This window comes from Dermacentor variabilis, chromosome 10 (genome assembly GCF_050947875.1).
Source record: "Dermacentor variabilis isolate Ectoservices chromosome 10, ASM5094787v1, whole genome shotgun sequence".
NCBI classification, from domain to species: domain Eukaryota; kingdom Metazoa; phylum Arthropoda; class Arachnida; order Ixodida; family Ixodidae; genus Dermacentor; species Dermacentor variabilis.
The window spans coordinates 93594691-93610608 of NC_134577.1; positions in this window are offsets into that span (position 1 = coordinate 93594691).

Here is a 15918-nt window from a genome sequence, read left to right on the forward strand (position 1 = left end):
GTTCCGTTTCACCAGGAAATCTGGCCGGCTTGTAACTCTCCGTTTTCCCTCCTGCGTTTTATTATTTTTCTTTTGGGATCTCCTCTCCTACCATAGCAGCAGCACAAGCACGGGGGCCGGCTAGCTAACTCGCAGGAAATGACGCACGGTCGTCGTTCGTTGTGCAAACGGAACAGAGTGTCTTCCGGAAAGCGGTGGCCGAGGACTCGTATCTCCTAGCGCTTTCGAGAGCCGCTCGCCGTTAGCTAATTGTCGTGAACTGCGAGGGAAACCTTAAATCCGGTTTATTTATCGCTGGCTCGGAGCAACAGTTCCGGGCCAGCCGGTCGACCAAAAAAGAAAAGAAAGATAAGGGATAGAGAAGTGTTTCAAGCGCACTCCTGTCGAGCTCGATGACTTAGCTCAATGGGCCCGTCAGCAGGCGCCTCAGCGCAACGTGCTGCTCTCGACACGTGGGTGCTCTGGTGATAAAGAAAGAAATTTATAAAGAAGAAAACAGGAGCTAGCTGGAAAATACCGCCATTTTTTTCGCAAGCGCTTTCTGGTGATGAGCCTAGCGTGTCTTCGTGACGCCCCCAAAGTTAGCTTGAAGATTCAGTGCTTTACTTTAGACAAATCGCCCTTTGCTTTCCCTTTGCCCTTATATATTTATTTCTTTGATGCCAACAACGGGCTCTGCGGAAATATCCAAAACTCCAGCCATTGTGTTCTGAAAGTAATTTTTCTTCACTGTAGAGAAAATCGTGTTTTCTTAATTTCTTGAAATCACGGGAATCCTCTTATGACCACTTTATGTTTTTTCAGCGCCCTCTACGAAGCAATTTTTGCACAAGTATGGGTCGGAACCTCACGAACTCACGACTAATTGGTATATAGCTCTCCCGCACTGAAGCATCGTGCTTATGGAATATGTGTACGGCCTTGTATTATAACAGGACGAGTAATAATTACCGGCTTTAAATGCGCAATCAGCGTCTCCTTTCTAACTCATCGCGAACACCAAAACACTAGTACAACATTGCTTCCTTTTACATGGAAGCTGTTAGCCAACGGTTGTTGGGGATATTTTGGGCGTGCTCACACAAAAAACGGCAGCTGGGGAAGAGGTTTGTGTGAGCTTCCGTGTAGTATAATTATTTTTTTCTTATATTCGATGCATTTTACTTTGAGAAATTCAAGGAATTCAATAGGGCACATGGTCCAGGTGGAGGGCCCAAAAACGAGAGGAAGCTGGAAGATCTTGTGTTTCAGTTTCCGCGTAACAATATTGTTTTTTCGTATATTCGAATTACAGATCGATGTTGTCGTGTCTCCTGCTTTAGTGCAAGCCCTAGTTTACGTATTTTCTGACGCATTTTACTTTGAAAATTCAATTACTGCAGTAATACTTTTGCGCTTGGCGGAGGGCCTATAAGAATCATGACGCGTGCTCTGCTACCGGTACCGCCACCTAGGAGGCGCGGCCACTCATACAGATCTCGAACGGCAGGTTGGAAAGGGCTTTGTCTTTCAGTTTCTGCGCAGCAGAATTATTTTTTTCTTGTGTATTCGTACTGCAGTCTGAAGCTACCATGTCCGCAGTTGTGTGGAAGTCGCACTTTAAGCATTCTGTGACGCAATTTACTTTTAAACATAATTTTTTTCAGCAAGGCACTTGCACTTGGTGGACGGCCTAGAAGAATGAGGATGTATGCGGCTCTTCCACACACGTACGTCGTTTGTAGTAGTAGTGCTTGTGTAACGTCGTTTAACGTCAGTAGGGGTGGAAGTACTTCTTTAACGTCCGCACTAGCTTCGCTGTACATCCACTTTCATAGGGTGGAATGTAGGAGGACTTTTTCCATTCCTTTAGTTCCCCACCACGTCTGAATGTTGCCGGACCCAACGGTGATAATGATCGAATGTATTTCTTGATGGATGGCTCGAAGTTCTATTGTGTGAAATAGGAAGGGGAGAAGGCAGGCCTATTCGAAGTCGTCCTAGGAGCTGCGTGTCCTCGGCGAAACCTAAGAGCGAGTCCAGAGTGAACCTGTCGGAATCCGCTGATCCAGCTGCCGGCCTAATCCTCTCCTCGCAGTAGAACACTCGAACTGCCCTCAGGTTGCGGTACCGCTGCTTAGCGGGTCGCTGGCATTCCCCCCCAAAAATGGGCTGCGGATTGCCGCACGGCCACGCCACAGTCGGGACACTTGTGTTTCTCCTGGGGCGCTTCTTGGTCAACGAAGGCTGTTGAGGGGCCGGATTCCTGTGACGTAAGGGAGTCAGGAGACGGGAAAGGAGCGCGTCTCTCCCGGCGTGGCCGGTACTGCCGCCACCGCTATAACACATCCGGCGTTAGGACGAAGTCGGAACGGAGCCTATGCAGCAGCATATCCACCGACCTGGGAAGACCCATGGGTCTTCCCAGGCCTCACACGGAGTTCCCTCTTGCGTTGGTTGGCTGCTGCTCTCAGAGCTCTGTCTGGGTGATAGGGTGGTCCTTCTGCTGTGCTGCTTCTGCTGGTGTTGAGGGTTTCTCAAGGATCTCGGGAGACAACGCGGTTGCAAAGAAGGCGCGCGCCACCACGTGGGCTCTCTCATTTCCCTCGATGCCCTGGTGACCAGGGATCCAATTAAGTTTTGCAGTGAGCCCGCGGGCCTCAGCACGCCTGAAGGCCTGCGTGACTAGGAGTACATCTGATGAGGCTGTGCGCCAAGACTTGTAGGCGTGCAGCGCATATGGGGAGTGATTGCATATACCGATGTGTTTTGCCTGCTTGCTGCTTGAGACCCTGTCTACTGCCCAGACTATCACGCGGAGTTCAAGTTCCGTTGGGTCGTCAGCATCAGCAGTTGTAAAGGTAGAATGTGTTGCATAAGGACCGACTACGTTATAGGCGACTATTCGCTCACTGGTGCGTCGGTCGAAATCTGCGTCAGTGTACATCTGTTCTTGGTTTGGTGGTACGACTGCCAATATCTGCGCGTGACACACAACGAATGCTGTCCGGCGCTGCGCATGTTGGGCGCCCATGCTTCTGGGCGTTCGCGTAGTATTGATGGCAGCAATGTCATCCCACAGTTGAATTTCCGATGGCAGTTGGGGTAAAGTTGATGTGTCCATTCCCACGTAGGCTAGTAGCGTCCTTCATTGCCTGGTGTGCTTCAGGCGTTCCTCGTGGCCTACCTCTGTTGCTTCGATGGTTGCGTTGAGGGTAGGCAACTTCGCATATCGATGCAGCTCCTCGACACGTGTGTGTTTCGGTAACGGAGATTTGCTGTGATAACAGAGAGCTGCTCTGTGGAGTACCTCTAGCTGTGTCCCGTGCCGAGCAAGCAGGTCATAACAACGTGTTCCATATATTGCCCGGGATGTCAGCAAAGCACTCACAAGTTTTCGGCATATGTCGGTACTAGGACTACCTATGCAGAAGCAGATCTGTTTTATGCAGTGGATAGCCTTGTGGCACGCCCGACGAAGGTAAGCGAGCCACGCATTCACTGTGCCTGCGTGGTGAATAGGTATCCCGGGAACGCGCGCTGGTTCTTCCGCTCGCTGCAGAGTTTTGCCTTCGAGAGTGTGCGTGATGGCTGGTTTGTTATGCGCTGAGCCTCGGATTACCGCGCACGCTGTCTTATCTGATGATGGCCGCATACCAGTTTCTGGCAGGTAGTTGCCAATAACGTCAAGTGCCACCTGCATGGTTTCTTGCTGATGGTCATTTGGTCGTGACGCAGCCCATAAGGTGACGTCATCCACGTAAATTATGAAGGCCAGCAGCTCGGACATAGCCGCTAGTCGCTCAGTCAGGCCTATCATCGTCAAATTAAAGAGCAGGGGGGACAGTATAGAGCGTTCGGGGACTCCCACCATGTTTGAGTAAGCCTTTCCGGCGTCTCCGTCTACCCTTACGGAAAATGTGCGATCTTGAAAGAAGGAGTGCACAAAGTTTAATAGGCGGCCTGCTATTCCGTGTGTCTCTGCGGCCTCGATGATGGCCTCATGTGTCACGGCATCAAAAGCTTTTCGGAGGTCCGCCACTAGGATGATGCTCGGGTGGCTGTTTCCTCGATCGGCCGTCTCTGAACGCGGTACACCTTTCTTCACAAGCAGAAGGCTGTCATGGGTGCCAAGTTTTGACCGAAACCCTGTGTGTGTTGGATAGAAACGACCCTCTGTTTCTAGAAAGTGAGATATGCGCATCAGGGCCATCCGCTCCGCCAGCGTATACCTAGTAAGTATGAGCGATAAAGGGCGCATGTTCGACAGTACATCTCCACGGCTGTTTGTTTCGTTTTGCTATGGGTGTGACTATCTAGTGCTTCCATCCTTCTGGGATTTATGGGATTTCACCGTTGACCCACACTGCGTTAATTTCATCGAGAAGCCGCTTCTTTGCACATTCTTCAAGATTCCACAGAGCCGCCTACATTACACCGTCATGGTCTGTAGCGCTGCGAGCGTTGAGTGCCTGTTGGAGCTCGAAGAGTGAGAATGGGGCCTAGACGTCCTTGTCGGTCACTGGCGGCATTTTCGTGTAAACGTCGGCGTTCGGCGGCCTCGACGGTTGGTGAAAAAAACACCTCTTCACGGAATCATCTTGGAGCTGGCTGACTAACTGGCCAGTGTTTAAGCGAGACGTTTGAAATAGCACTACGTGTTTTGTGATGACCTGTCATAACCTTGAACGAGCACCACATATTATGGAGGCCAGTTATTTCGTTGAATGATGAGCAGTGCCGTTTCCAACGTCTCCGATACAGGCACTTGGCGTATCTTCTAACGACGGCAGTGCGACGTCAAAGTCGCACTGGGTCGCGATGTTGTCAGTCATTCTCTGCATATGTCAACTGTGCTCGCTTGCGCGTGCCCCAAATGTTTAGCATGTGTATATCCGGCGCCGGAGCGTCAGTTCCTACCTCTGTCTTAACAGTGGCCATGCTGAGGGTGCGCTACGCCCAGTCTCGTATGGATACAGTCTTGGCTTGCCCCGCCAATGCTCTTCTGTAGGCGTCCCATCCGATTCTGCGCACAGTGCGCCCCACCGAACGTTTGCGCCCATGTTCAAAGTAATCCGCAGTTGACAGTGAATGCCGCTCCATGCGTCCGAATCAGATCGTCAGGCGTTCACGGGAAGGGAAAACTTCAGGTCCAAGGTCGTGTTACGTTGTCCACTATGCAGCGCGGTGTGGGTGAGGTAGCCGGTGTTATTTGCGAGCACTAAGTCAGCTGTCTCAGTGACATCTACGAGTGCAGTTCCACAGGGCGTGTGATAATCATAGCCCCGCTGCGTATGCTCGCCACCTATCAGGAAGCCCTCGTTTGGTTAACATCTGCGCAAAGTGCGAATCCATGTGAACGAACCGCGTGTGCGGGAGTTAACTTCCGGGTGCTAATACCAGCACCGATACCGATATCGATACAATACCGATACCAGCACTGCGTTGCACCTTGCGATTTTGCAGCGGACCGCTACCACATTCTGCACGGCAGTCGAATATATACGTGTCGATGTGCGGTTGCAGAATGTGTGTGTGGACAAGGATAGTCGCTAGTCCCCCTATCCCAAATTCGTCGGCTGCACCGGCGATACCATCGGGCTGCGGGTTTTGCTGTTGTTTCCGGTTCCGATGCTCTTTTAACAGTTGCTAACAACCATTGAATGGCCGTATAGTGCCTGATATGTGCCATTAGTCTCTTGAACGTTGAAGCACAAGAAGGCATTGGGCCTAGTCAAACAAGGGATTGAGTTCTGTCGCACAGGTGCCCAGCCACCGGTAGTTATACTGTAGCACGTGCGCGCAGTAGGACTGTCGACGGCTTTACGCGAAGCCGGGTGGTGGGGGGGAGGGAGGCTATTGACGCGAGGAAAGGGGCTGTTGTAGCAAGCCATAGTGTCACTGGAACTGCTTCTCTTGCGCTTGGGGCAAAGGATGCAAAATTTGTTGTACCAGAAGAGCCAAGTCTGTCTGCTGTGTGTTAGTCGAAGTTGTTCCATGTGTTTTAATGAGCTCCTGCGGATTACATGGCTGCTGCTATCGCTTTCACGAAGCCGTTCGAGCAGATATTTCTTTCTTTCCTTCTTTGTTAGAAAATTCATGCCTATTTTGTTCTCTTCTAGTTTCTGTCACACTACTTGTCACACGATTCATCCACTGCACGATTCCCAAGTCATCAATAAAGTATTATTATTATTATTATTATTATTACGGCGTTCTATCTCACATGTCTCATCCGGGTGCCTGATAGACTTGTACTCATGTCTGTCCCCGATTCACGTCTTGGTGCAAAAGCTTGAGAAGCTCGTCTGCTTTCGTCTTGTAGTAAACGAACAATTTTATGGTGTTAGATCTGGGTTTCAGCGCCTACGTCAAATATTTGGAGTTGACGGCAGCGGATGTGGCCATCACGAAGCTGCGGTGGAGGTCCTTGCTTGGTACGTTCGTGAGCGTCTGTCCGTGGTTTGACGACTAGCACGAAAGCTTCTGGCGGTGTTTCCTTCTCGGGCCCTGTTTGGTTGCGCTTACACTGGTTGCACTGTCCACGCTCCTCCGTCGCCATACTCGTCGAATGCGTACTGGACCAAGATTTCGGCGTCTTGACTTGTGTCTAGCTTCTTAGCTGAGGATGCGTAGAACATCTATTGAGACGCGGGCAGTACAGTCTCTATTTGTCGTGGCGTTGTCACAGCAGATTGTTAGCTTGACAATGTCAGTGCTGCTTCTATTTGCATGTCGTCTTCGTCGCCAGAAGGGACGGGCGCGTCTTCGTAGACCGATGACGTGAAAGAGTCGTCCCGTGCTCGTTACGACACCGCGCTGGCCGTCGTAATTGACGGGCGTCTGTCGTTGACAGCGGTCTCTGTTACGACGGCGGCGACTGCGGCGTCGTTCGTTCGGCTCCCGCTTGTTCTTTCGTTTTTGACCTTCGCGTCTACTATACGTCTATGTTGCAGGTCAGCAGTAGCGTTATCATAGCCTTCTTGGTGTGTCCCAGCAGAGCGTCCGGTGGTAGACGCTTCTGGAACGCCTTCGGGACGCTGCGTAGCCACTTGCTTGTTGCAGTCGCGCGCTAGCACCATCAAACCCGATTGTCCCGGCTGTTGTTTATGGTCGCCAGGTGCTGGTAGCTTCGATGCCCTGGGCTCGACCATCGATGCCGCCGTGGTTATGCATTAGATTTAACAGGGCCGCCCACTGGCGCAAACAAAAGCGGCCGTAAAACGGCCAACAAGCGACGCACCTTTACGATGCTTGTCTGGACGCGTGGCCGATGCGAGAGAGAAGAATAGTATGCGCGAAACAAGAAGGCGAAGCGCTAAAGGCGCGCGTGTCGAAGAGAGTCAGAGCGCCAGAAACAGATGTGCTCTCGCATCCGAACCGGTAGCTGATATCCCGAGCCAACGATAATTGAACTCGCGCCCTCAGAGTCTGCAGCACAAAAAGAAATATGCGAAGAGGACGCTACTTCGAGCCGTGAAAGAAAAAAAGTATCATTGCATGTCAGCGAAAATAACCATCTGAATTGAGGAACTTCATAGTTTGCGCTCATGGGTGGCCACCGACGAACTCGACTCGCCACCCTCCTGCCACCCATCTATTTGCGGACGCAAAGTGAGTAACAGTTGACATGTCTACCTCGAGCGAGGTAGCTCGCGTGGGCAGGGAACTTTCCGCCCCCTCTCAGCGACTATTTCCAGCCATCGAACCAACCGTGTAAATATTGGCGTATGGAGTTCAGTTGGGCGCGAATCGTTTGAGGGGACGAAGCACACCGAAGCTTTCTTTTCTCGCCAGCACAGCCACCTGAGACGAGAGGGGATCTGGGCTTGAATTTCAGTGCATACGGGCTCTCTTTACTGTGTGTGTACGTGCACGTGTTGCACGTGTGTGTCAGTGTTAAAAAGTAGTAACGTGTATTTTGATATCAGAAGCTCAAGTCGAGGGTTTCATGGAAGGCGCCATAATAAATGCTTTATATACATCCGAAGAAACGTCAATGCACACTGCCTGTTGATACCGTCCTTTCGAAAAAAAAAGAAAAGAAAAACAAAAATAAGCCTAAATCTACGCATGCAGCCCAGCTCTGGTGAAAGAAAATTTCTACTTACATGCATTCAAGGTTGTTCCTTTTTTTTGCTTTCTTTTTGTGTATTTTCTTGTGGTTTATCTCTCCATTTTGTTGTCAGTTCTCCATGCTTTCACAAAGGTGGATCTCACTTTAAAGAGACTATCTCCTCTGGGTCTTCCTTTTCTTCGTAGTTTTCTCATCCTCGAACAGAGAACGACAAATTATGAACAAAAAACGTTCCAGATTAACCGTGTTTTGCGTCGTCCTGCTGCGCCTCAATCCTGAAAAATTTCCTAATCTCACCACACCACATAATCCTCATATCCTCTATACCCGCCTAACCATCGTGCCACTGATTGCGCTGGTGCTATAGGCGACCGCTTAAGCAGTCCTATGCGTTCCATGAGCTGTACAACGCCACTGCTTTCTGTTATTGCCAGCTAAGTTATCCCAAATCTGAATATGACAAATCAACCCTGCGCAAGCGCGCAGGATGGAAGAAGCTTCAATAAAGGAAAGCAAAATTGTGATCCATCCGAATAGCAGCACGAAATCTCAAATGAAACCTCCACGGCTTTCTCAGACAGAAAGCTTATCAATTGAAGAAAAATTCGTCTTCGTCCAGTAATTGAGCACTACACAAACACGCATCCGGGATGGTCGTTCTGCCATCTTAGTTATGCAACAGCCTATAATATCGCAGAGCGAATGTAAATTAATGGACATCTCGAAGCATTTGGGACACTCAATATGGCAAAACAGGCCCGCAGTATGCTGCAAGTTAAGGTTATGTTCAAAAAAGGCAAAATTTCTCCTCCACACGACTGACGACGAAGGAATGAAGGGAACCGTCTTGCACGAAACTACGTTTCTCGTTTTCTTTTCCTTTCATGCTCGCTAATTGAGACGGATTTTTCCCTGTGACTTAACGTTACGTCCGTGGTTCTGTTCTGTCGATGGTTGCGGAAGCAAGATTATGTACTCATAAATGACGATTTAGATAGGAATTCCTGGATCTGTCTAAGAAAGATGTGTACCGTACTCGGAGAGACTAAGAGAAAAGAGATATGAAATAGAGGCAGCGTAACCAAAATACTTGCACAGCGATGGCGCACAGGAGAAGGGAATAAGGAGAGATTTGCCTTGAGTGAAAATCAACTGCAATTCAACATAAAAGAGGAAAATGTTTAACACCCGCCGTGGTTGCTCAGTGGCTATGGTGTTGGGCTGCTGAGCACGAGGTCGCGGGATCGAATCTCGGCCCCGGAGGCACAAAAACCGTTGTACTTAGATTTCGGCGCACGTTACAGAACCTCAGGTGGTCGAAATTTCCGGAGTCATCCACTACGGCGTGCCTCATAATCAGAAAGCGGTTTTGGCACGTAAAACCCCTAATTTAATTTTTAAACTGTTTAAGAATGAGTGGAAGAAGGAAAGAAAGAAAAAAGAAAGAAATAAAGAAAGAAAGAGGGAAAGGAATAAAGAAAGAAAGAATGAAAAAAGGAGCTTTTTGTAAATGCGTCTTCTTTCAACTGACAGACAGCAAGTGGAATGTACTATCCCTCGAAGGTCTTTTCGTTACGTGGAATTCCGGATTTTGATACGCACACTTGCGTGCTCACGCGTGAATTCACGCCCGGGTACATGCTTACAGTGAATTGTACCCAACACAATGCAGTTTAATGCAACTTCTTGATTACCATGTTTTTCTCATACGCAGACGAACTGGCGATTAGGTTATATCGGCGCGGAATTTGTCACCCATAGGGATTCTTTATTTTTCTTGCTTACTGCCGAATGAATCGATCATATTCTTTGTTCAGGATCTCGTATTGCCTTTTATTTTTACATCCCGCTTCTTGGTTTTCGTACTGCAGCGTGCGCTTTAAAAAAGATAAATAACTTATCGAGAAAAGAAATAAAGAAGGTGAAAAGTATACGCCCCCCACTATAGGCGACATTTTGTTTGCGTGCGCGACCTTCCGCACGCCGACGCCCGACCGCCTGGCGAGCCCACGCAACCCGCATCGGCGAGTCTGACGAACCAACAACATGCAATAAATAAGACAAACATCAAAATAGAAGTTATTTTCCACGTTTGCCACAGCCGCCTGCGATGCCAGCACGGCTGGCCTCGGTGGCCATAAACAGACGCAGCGACGCGCGAAGCGGGCCACTGAGGCACATATGCCGATGCGAGGCGTGTAGAGCCAATAAAGGTGACACGACCGAAAGCGAGGGAAACAAGGGAAAACGCGCTTTAAGAAGCGTCGAAAACAGCAGCCGTGCATGACTCGGGCATCGTCATCGAACGCCTTGTATGCGTTACAATCGCTACGTATACTGCTCGAGAAGGAGACCACGAGGACTCGAGTCGACAAAATCGGTTGGGAAACCGCGCTACGTCGTAGCGAACGCGCTCTTGCCCGCTGCTTACAAAACTACGCCATTTGTCGCGGTGACTGCCTCTAAGTCCACAGCGCTGCCATACCGTGTTGCAATAACGCAGTGCGTGCACAACTGGAAAGACCGGCACGCGCGATGCCACCGCACAAAAGCGAGACGTCTGTGCCCACTCGCGCCACCTAGCGCAGTCCGCATTGCCCTCATCAGAAATTAGAAGTTGAAGGCCGAGAGTTTTCGGCGCCAACTTCGGAGTTCTGCTGCCAATTATAAAAAATAAACAAAGAATCGCAAAAGTTCATCCGACTTGGGCACAAAAATTCACCAAATGCGATGACATGGAACTAAAGATAATGGTCGGCTGCACGTGTGATTCGTTTCATACATAGCCAAGAAGAGCTAAGAAGGCCAGCGAAAAGTTTTAGAGCGAAAGCTTTACTACTTCTCGAGGTACAACTCCTAAGGTCAATCTCGGTGCGCCTTTGACCCTCAGCCGCCGGCGCGCAAGCGTTAAGGTATGACGTCACGTCACGTGATTCACTGCGGAGAGGCGTCGCAGCTGCGCCAGCTTGAGCCTCGCCGTTGTGTATCACGTGACTAGGCGAGGGTTTAAAGGGACACTAAAGGTTAATATTAAGTCAACGTGGACTGTTGAAATACCATCCCAGCAGCCTCGAAACGCTTGTTTCGTGCGAAGAAGAGACTTATTTTAAGAGGAAATGCGTTCAAATCAAGCGCAGTTCAAATCCCCCGCCATTCGATCGAGGAGTATTGACGTCATGGTCTCATAGTGACGTTGCGCCGTCAGTGAGTAAAACAGCTCCCGCAGACGGCGCTACGGCTTTTCTGCACAAAACACAAACGCGCGGCCAGAAACAGCCAAGACAGAGCCGACAGTGGCGCGAAAGCGGAACTATGGTGGCTAGCGGAAGGGAAAGCGCACGACGATAAGGTGGTTCTTTATTTTATGACGCCAACTTCGACGCTTGTTGCAATGGATGACCCTGACAACGACACATTACCTCGCGATGCTGGGCTCGAGTTCAGCGATTTAAGCACTGATGAACGTGACCTGTTGTTGAGGGCTCGCGCTGCCGGCGTCGTTGCGTACTACTACGACGACGGCCGGCTTTGAAAGGCACTTCACGCGACTTCAGTAAGTCGGCGTTGGACTCGTAATCCTCTGGAGGAAAGTGCAGCGAGCACACTACGTGATTTTTCGGCTCTTTGCCAGCGCGCTGTGACAGAGGTACGGCACCTAACCACTTCGAACGGAGAGGTTCACTCTTGGCACACAGTGATAAGTAACATTGGATTCGCCGCTGTAACTGCCCTTGGCCAAGTTCCGCGGACCGTTCGTGCATCCCACGATATCACATGGACGTGGCATTCTCGCTGCTTGTTCCAAATGCAAGTTTCGAGAGCCAGCAGGACCACCGCAGCACGACGCGATAAAGAAACAACTGAAACTCCAAAGCGCGCGCGGCGCAGAGTCGAGCGAAAACGAAACCTTTCGATCACCCATACTATTCAAGGGTAACGCCAAATGTTATTTTTTCTTACAATCGAATAGAAGTAGACAAGTAGCATTTTCTTCCGTCTTATAATCTAATGAAATTATCTTTTTAATACGAGTAGTTGAGTACTAGTAACATAAATTACGATGAAGAGTGCTTTCGTCATCGGGCTAGTACCGGAATGTCGCTGCGGGGTCTCAAATCGTGTCATGCATTTACCTCAATTTCTCGGCTACTAAAGCTCTGTTTGCTATTATATTGACGCCTTAGACGTTCTATAGCATTGCTTTATCACTTTTACTTGACTTTCTGGTAACCTTTAGTGTCCCTTTAACTGTTGTTTCGCCGGCGCTTGGTCACTCAGTCTCGTCATGGATGAAGCACGCTCCGGTTCGAGCGCGTTAATTCTTCGCCGCAGGCACCAGGCTGATTCTGAACATCCACAGCAACCCTAGTTTTAACTGCGCGCAACTACTTTACAGACCATAAATCAGTCTTTACCTTGGTCAAGCCACAGTGAGACAGTGATCAAGCCTTTGATGTGCAATAAAAACTAAAAGAAGGAAAACCGTGCCAAAACCGTGTCTCAAAACCGTGATGCATAACTGGGTTCAAGCTCCGCTGAACCCCTACCACTTATTTCAATGCTCGCATACACGACCGAAATAGACTAGGTCAGAGGTTATAGAAGGATGTAGGTACGGGGGCGTGAAGTAATTCAATATAACGTTTGGCCTCCCATATTTATGCCACGAAATATACCTTTTTAGCGCATGCAAGGCGGCACACATTTGGGCCTATTTGCCACTGAACAAGTGCAACGACACGTTTCTGCGAGCCGCGCCCAAAGCGCACCGCTCGTGCTCGTGACCCACCTACTGGAAGCACAGGTGACTGCAAATAATAGATGATTCGGCGTATTCTGGCTCCTATAAGTTGTAGCACTTATAATGCACGAAGTCGTTACTGCGCGAAAAGCGTTAAAGATAAAAAGAAAGGAAAACAAGCTTACTCAGCTGCTGTTAATACCTACTTAAAAGTATTCATGGTGCGATTGGCTCATGAACCGTGTGTGTGACAATATGAAGTGGGGTTTCTGACCTATAATTATTAGTACTAAAGAGCAGCATGTTATAGGAATAAATTACATTTTCTTTTCAGGGAATTCAACACAGGCTACAATACATAGACATATCTACATTCAGCACATCATACATATATTATGTGGCAAAATTTTCAGTGGTGTACCATATAGTGTCGAGTTGCACTCGTGGTTCTTCTGGTGCGTCAGTCGATTCGTGAAACTGCGGATCGAAACGCGCCAAGTGTCACTGCGCGTTGGCTTGCCCGTAAGCAAGGGTGTTCCGTGCCACTCGTCGATGTTAGACGCCAGATACGTACGAAAAAATTAGTGCCTCTCTCGTAAGCGAGAGTGGATGTACGCATGAAATGGCAACCAGCAAAGCAGATTGGTTGGAGGTGATACAAGCCACAATCTTAAAATGGTTGTAGTGCATGTTTGCAACGACACACTCCACCACACCACATCGCAGGACGCCGTGCTGTGCACTGGTCTAAATTGACGCTGGCCAGCCGGAAGGTGGAAACCGGCCGAAGGTTGCACGACAGGCAGCGAAAGACGCTCGGTAATACACGACAGACGTCGAGAGACGCCTTGTCGTTGGAAATGAAAAAGTTCAGTGTACTAGAAGGTATAGCTTGATATTGTGGAGAAACATTAGGAAGAACGCGGAATCAATATCTTTTGTAACCTGTTTGGGTAGTAACTAGCGTATGTAAGGTGGTCCTCTGGAATGGTTGGGGGCCAGAGACTGCATTTTCAAAGGCTTCGACTGGTTGCCCGGATGATATCGTTTTGTTCTCGCAAAGGGGACATTAAACAGACCGAGCATATACAAATACTAGGTATCAAATTTTGTACAAGTGGTGTTTCACCTCACACGTGGCGAGACATTGTCAGCTCCATTAAAGAACAGTCGGAAGCAGTGACTGCGTCGCCACTGCCGCTGGCAGAAAGGGCTTTCTTCATTAAGAACGTATTGTGCAGTAAACTGTGGTTTGCTGCAAGGGTAGCTCTCCCGCCGTTACCAACAGCACGAGCAGTAAACTCACTTATTTTCTCATGGTTCTGGCTAAACAAGTCGCAATACGTAGCGCAGCAATTTTTGCGTCTGCCAAAATCCAGCGGAGGATGGAGCTTGCCGTGCATAGTTACATTCGGTAGGCTGTTGTGCACTAAGAGTACATGTGATCTACTTGATGATGCTCAGTACCCTGGTAGGCCACTGCTCCTTTATTGGCTGGGTCATTACCGTCGAACGCTCATGCCGCAGAATACAGGCAACTTGCTTCCGACGGCGGTAACGCCAGCACCGCTGTATGCGGCGGCTGCGCGCTTGCAAAGCCAGCTTGTACAACTAAGAATTACAAAGTGGCGTGCGACACCAGTTTCCAGGCTTTGTGAAATGTTGTGTGAGACAGCTGTACCTCCACGGACAGCTACTACACAAACATGGACAGCCGTGCTTTCACCTGATTTGCCCTCTCAAGTGAAGAATTTTCATTGGCAACATCAGTGGGGCATTCTACCTACAAGAGACAGGCTTGAACGCTGGCATATGGTAGCGAACGATAAATGCATATATTGCGCACAAACAGAGACCAACGCGCATGTTGTAAAGGACTGCGTTGTAGCACGCACCTTCTGGAAGCTAGTTGCAAGAATGTTCGGAATATCCATCGTACGGCCACCACAGCGCCGAGATCGGTTTGCGAGTCTCGTCTACTACAGCGCTAGCTACGTTTTGTGGTGCTTCCGCAACATCGCAGAACGATCTCGGCAGTCAAATAGAGCAATGTACCCCAGAATGCGAAAACTACGTGTGATAGTATGGGGTCATCTTGAAGAACAGTTGTTCAAACTCGGTGAAGCCGAGTTTCTTCGCCGCTGGTCTACGCGGTACATAACCGTCTCCCGAGGCAAAGTCTTTGTACAGCCAGAATAATGGTCAATTCTGTTACCTGAGTTCAGACTGTATCTGTAGGTGCCCCGGGTACCTTTCATAAATTCGAGGCTCACAATAATGCTTTTGCGTGGATGCGGTAATGAGTTTTGTTGTTGTTGTGTGTGGCAAAGCCAGTGTCAAGAAGGCACCATTTATTATTTCGTTTGTTAATCTGTTTTCTTTACATCTAGTATGATGTATTACATGTGCTATACCTTATATTGTACTTTACGTTCATACCACAGTTGTAAGCGTGCCTGCGGGTGAATAAATTTTCTTGTCAACTTGCCAGTTGTACACGTGCCCACGAGCGAATAACTTTTCTTGTCAACTGGCCCGGATAACGGTTCTGGCTTTTGGCTCAAGGTCACTTGAAGGTCGCCGACAACGAGAGCTAAAAGCGTTTCATACTTGATATGAGTGGAAATGGGCTAGAAAGCTTCGCTAGAAAATGAGCGTTGCTCAACGCACGGAGCGATATTTCAATGAATGCACTACTTTCGTAGCTTCCCCAATGTTAGGGCCTATACAAAACGGATTATAGATCTGCAGAATAATCCGCCTGTTTCGACGTACCTGCTGCCCATAATGTGGCACGGTGAAAATAACGTCGCCAATTAGCCCAGCAAACACCGTGTAACCGCGAAAAATTGAGGTTGCTGCAAGGAAGGTTGCTGTTCGTCTCGCATGGGCGAGCCTTACACCAGTTTTACCTTGGTTATTTTGCGCCCGCGCTATGTGCGCTGCGATACTCTATGACAGCACGGGGCCGTAGCGAGGCGCGAGGAGCAATTAAAAAACCGCGCCTGGCTTTCTTTGGACAGGAACCGCTGCTTCTTGCCCAGCTGAGCCCGACGCCGTTGTGCATATTGTCCTTGATGTTCCCGTCGCCGCCCATTCCGTTCACGCTGATCTTCGAGAT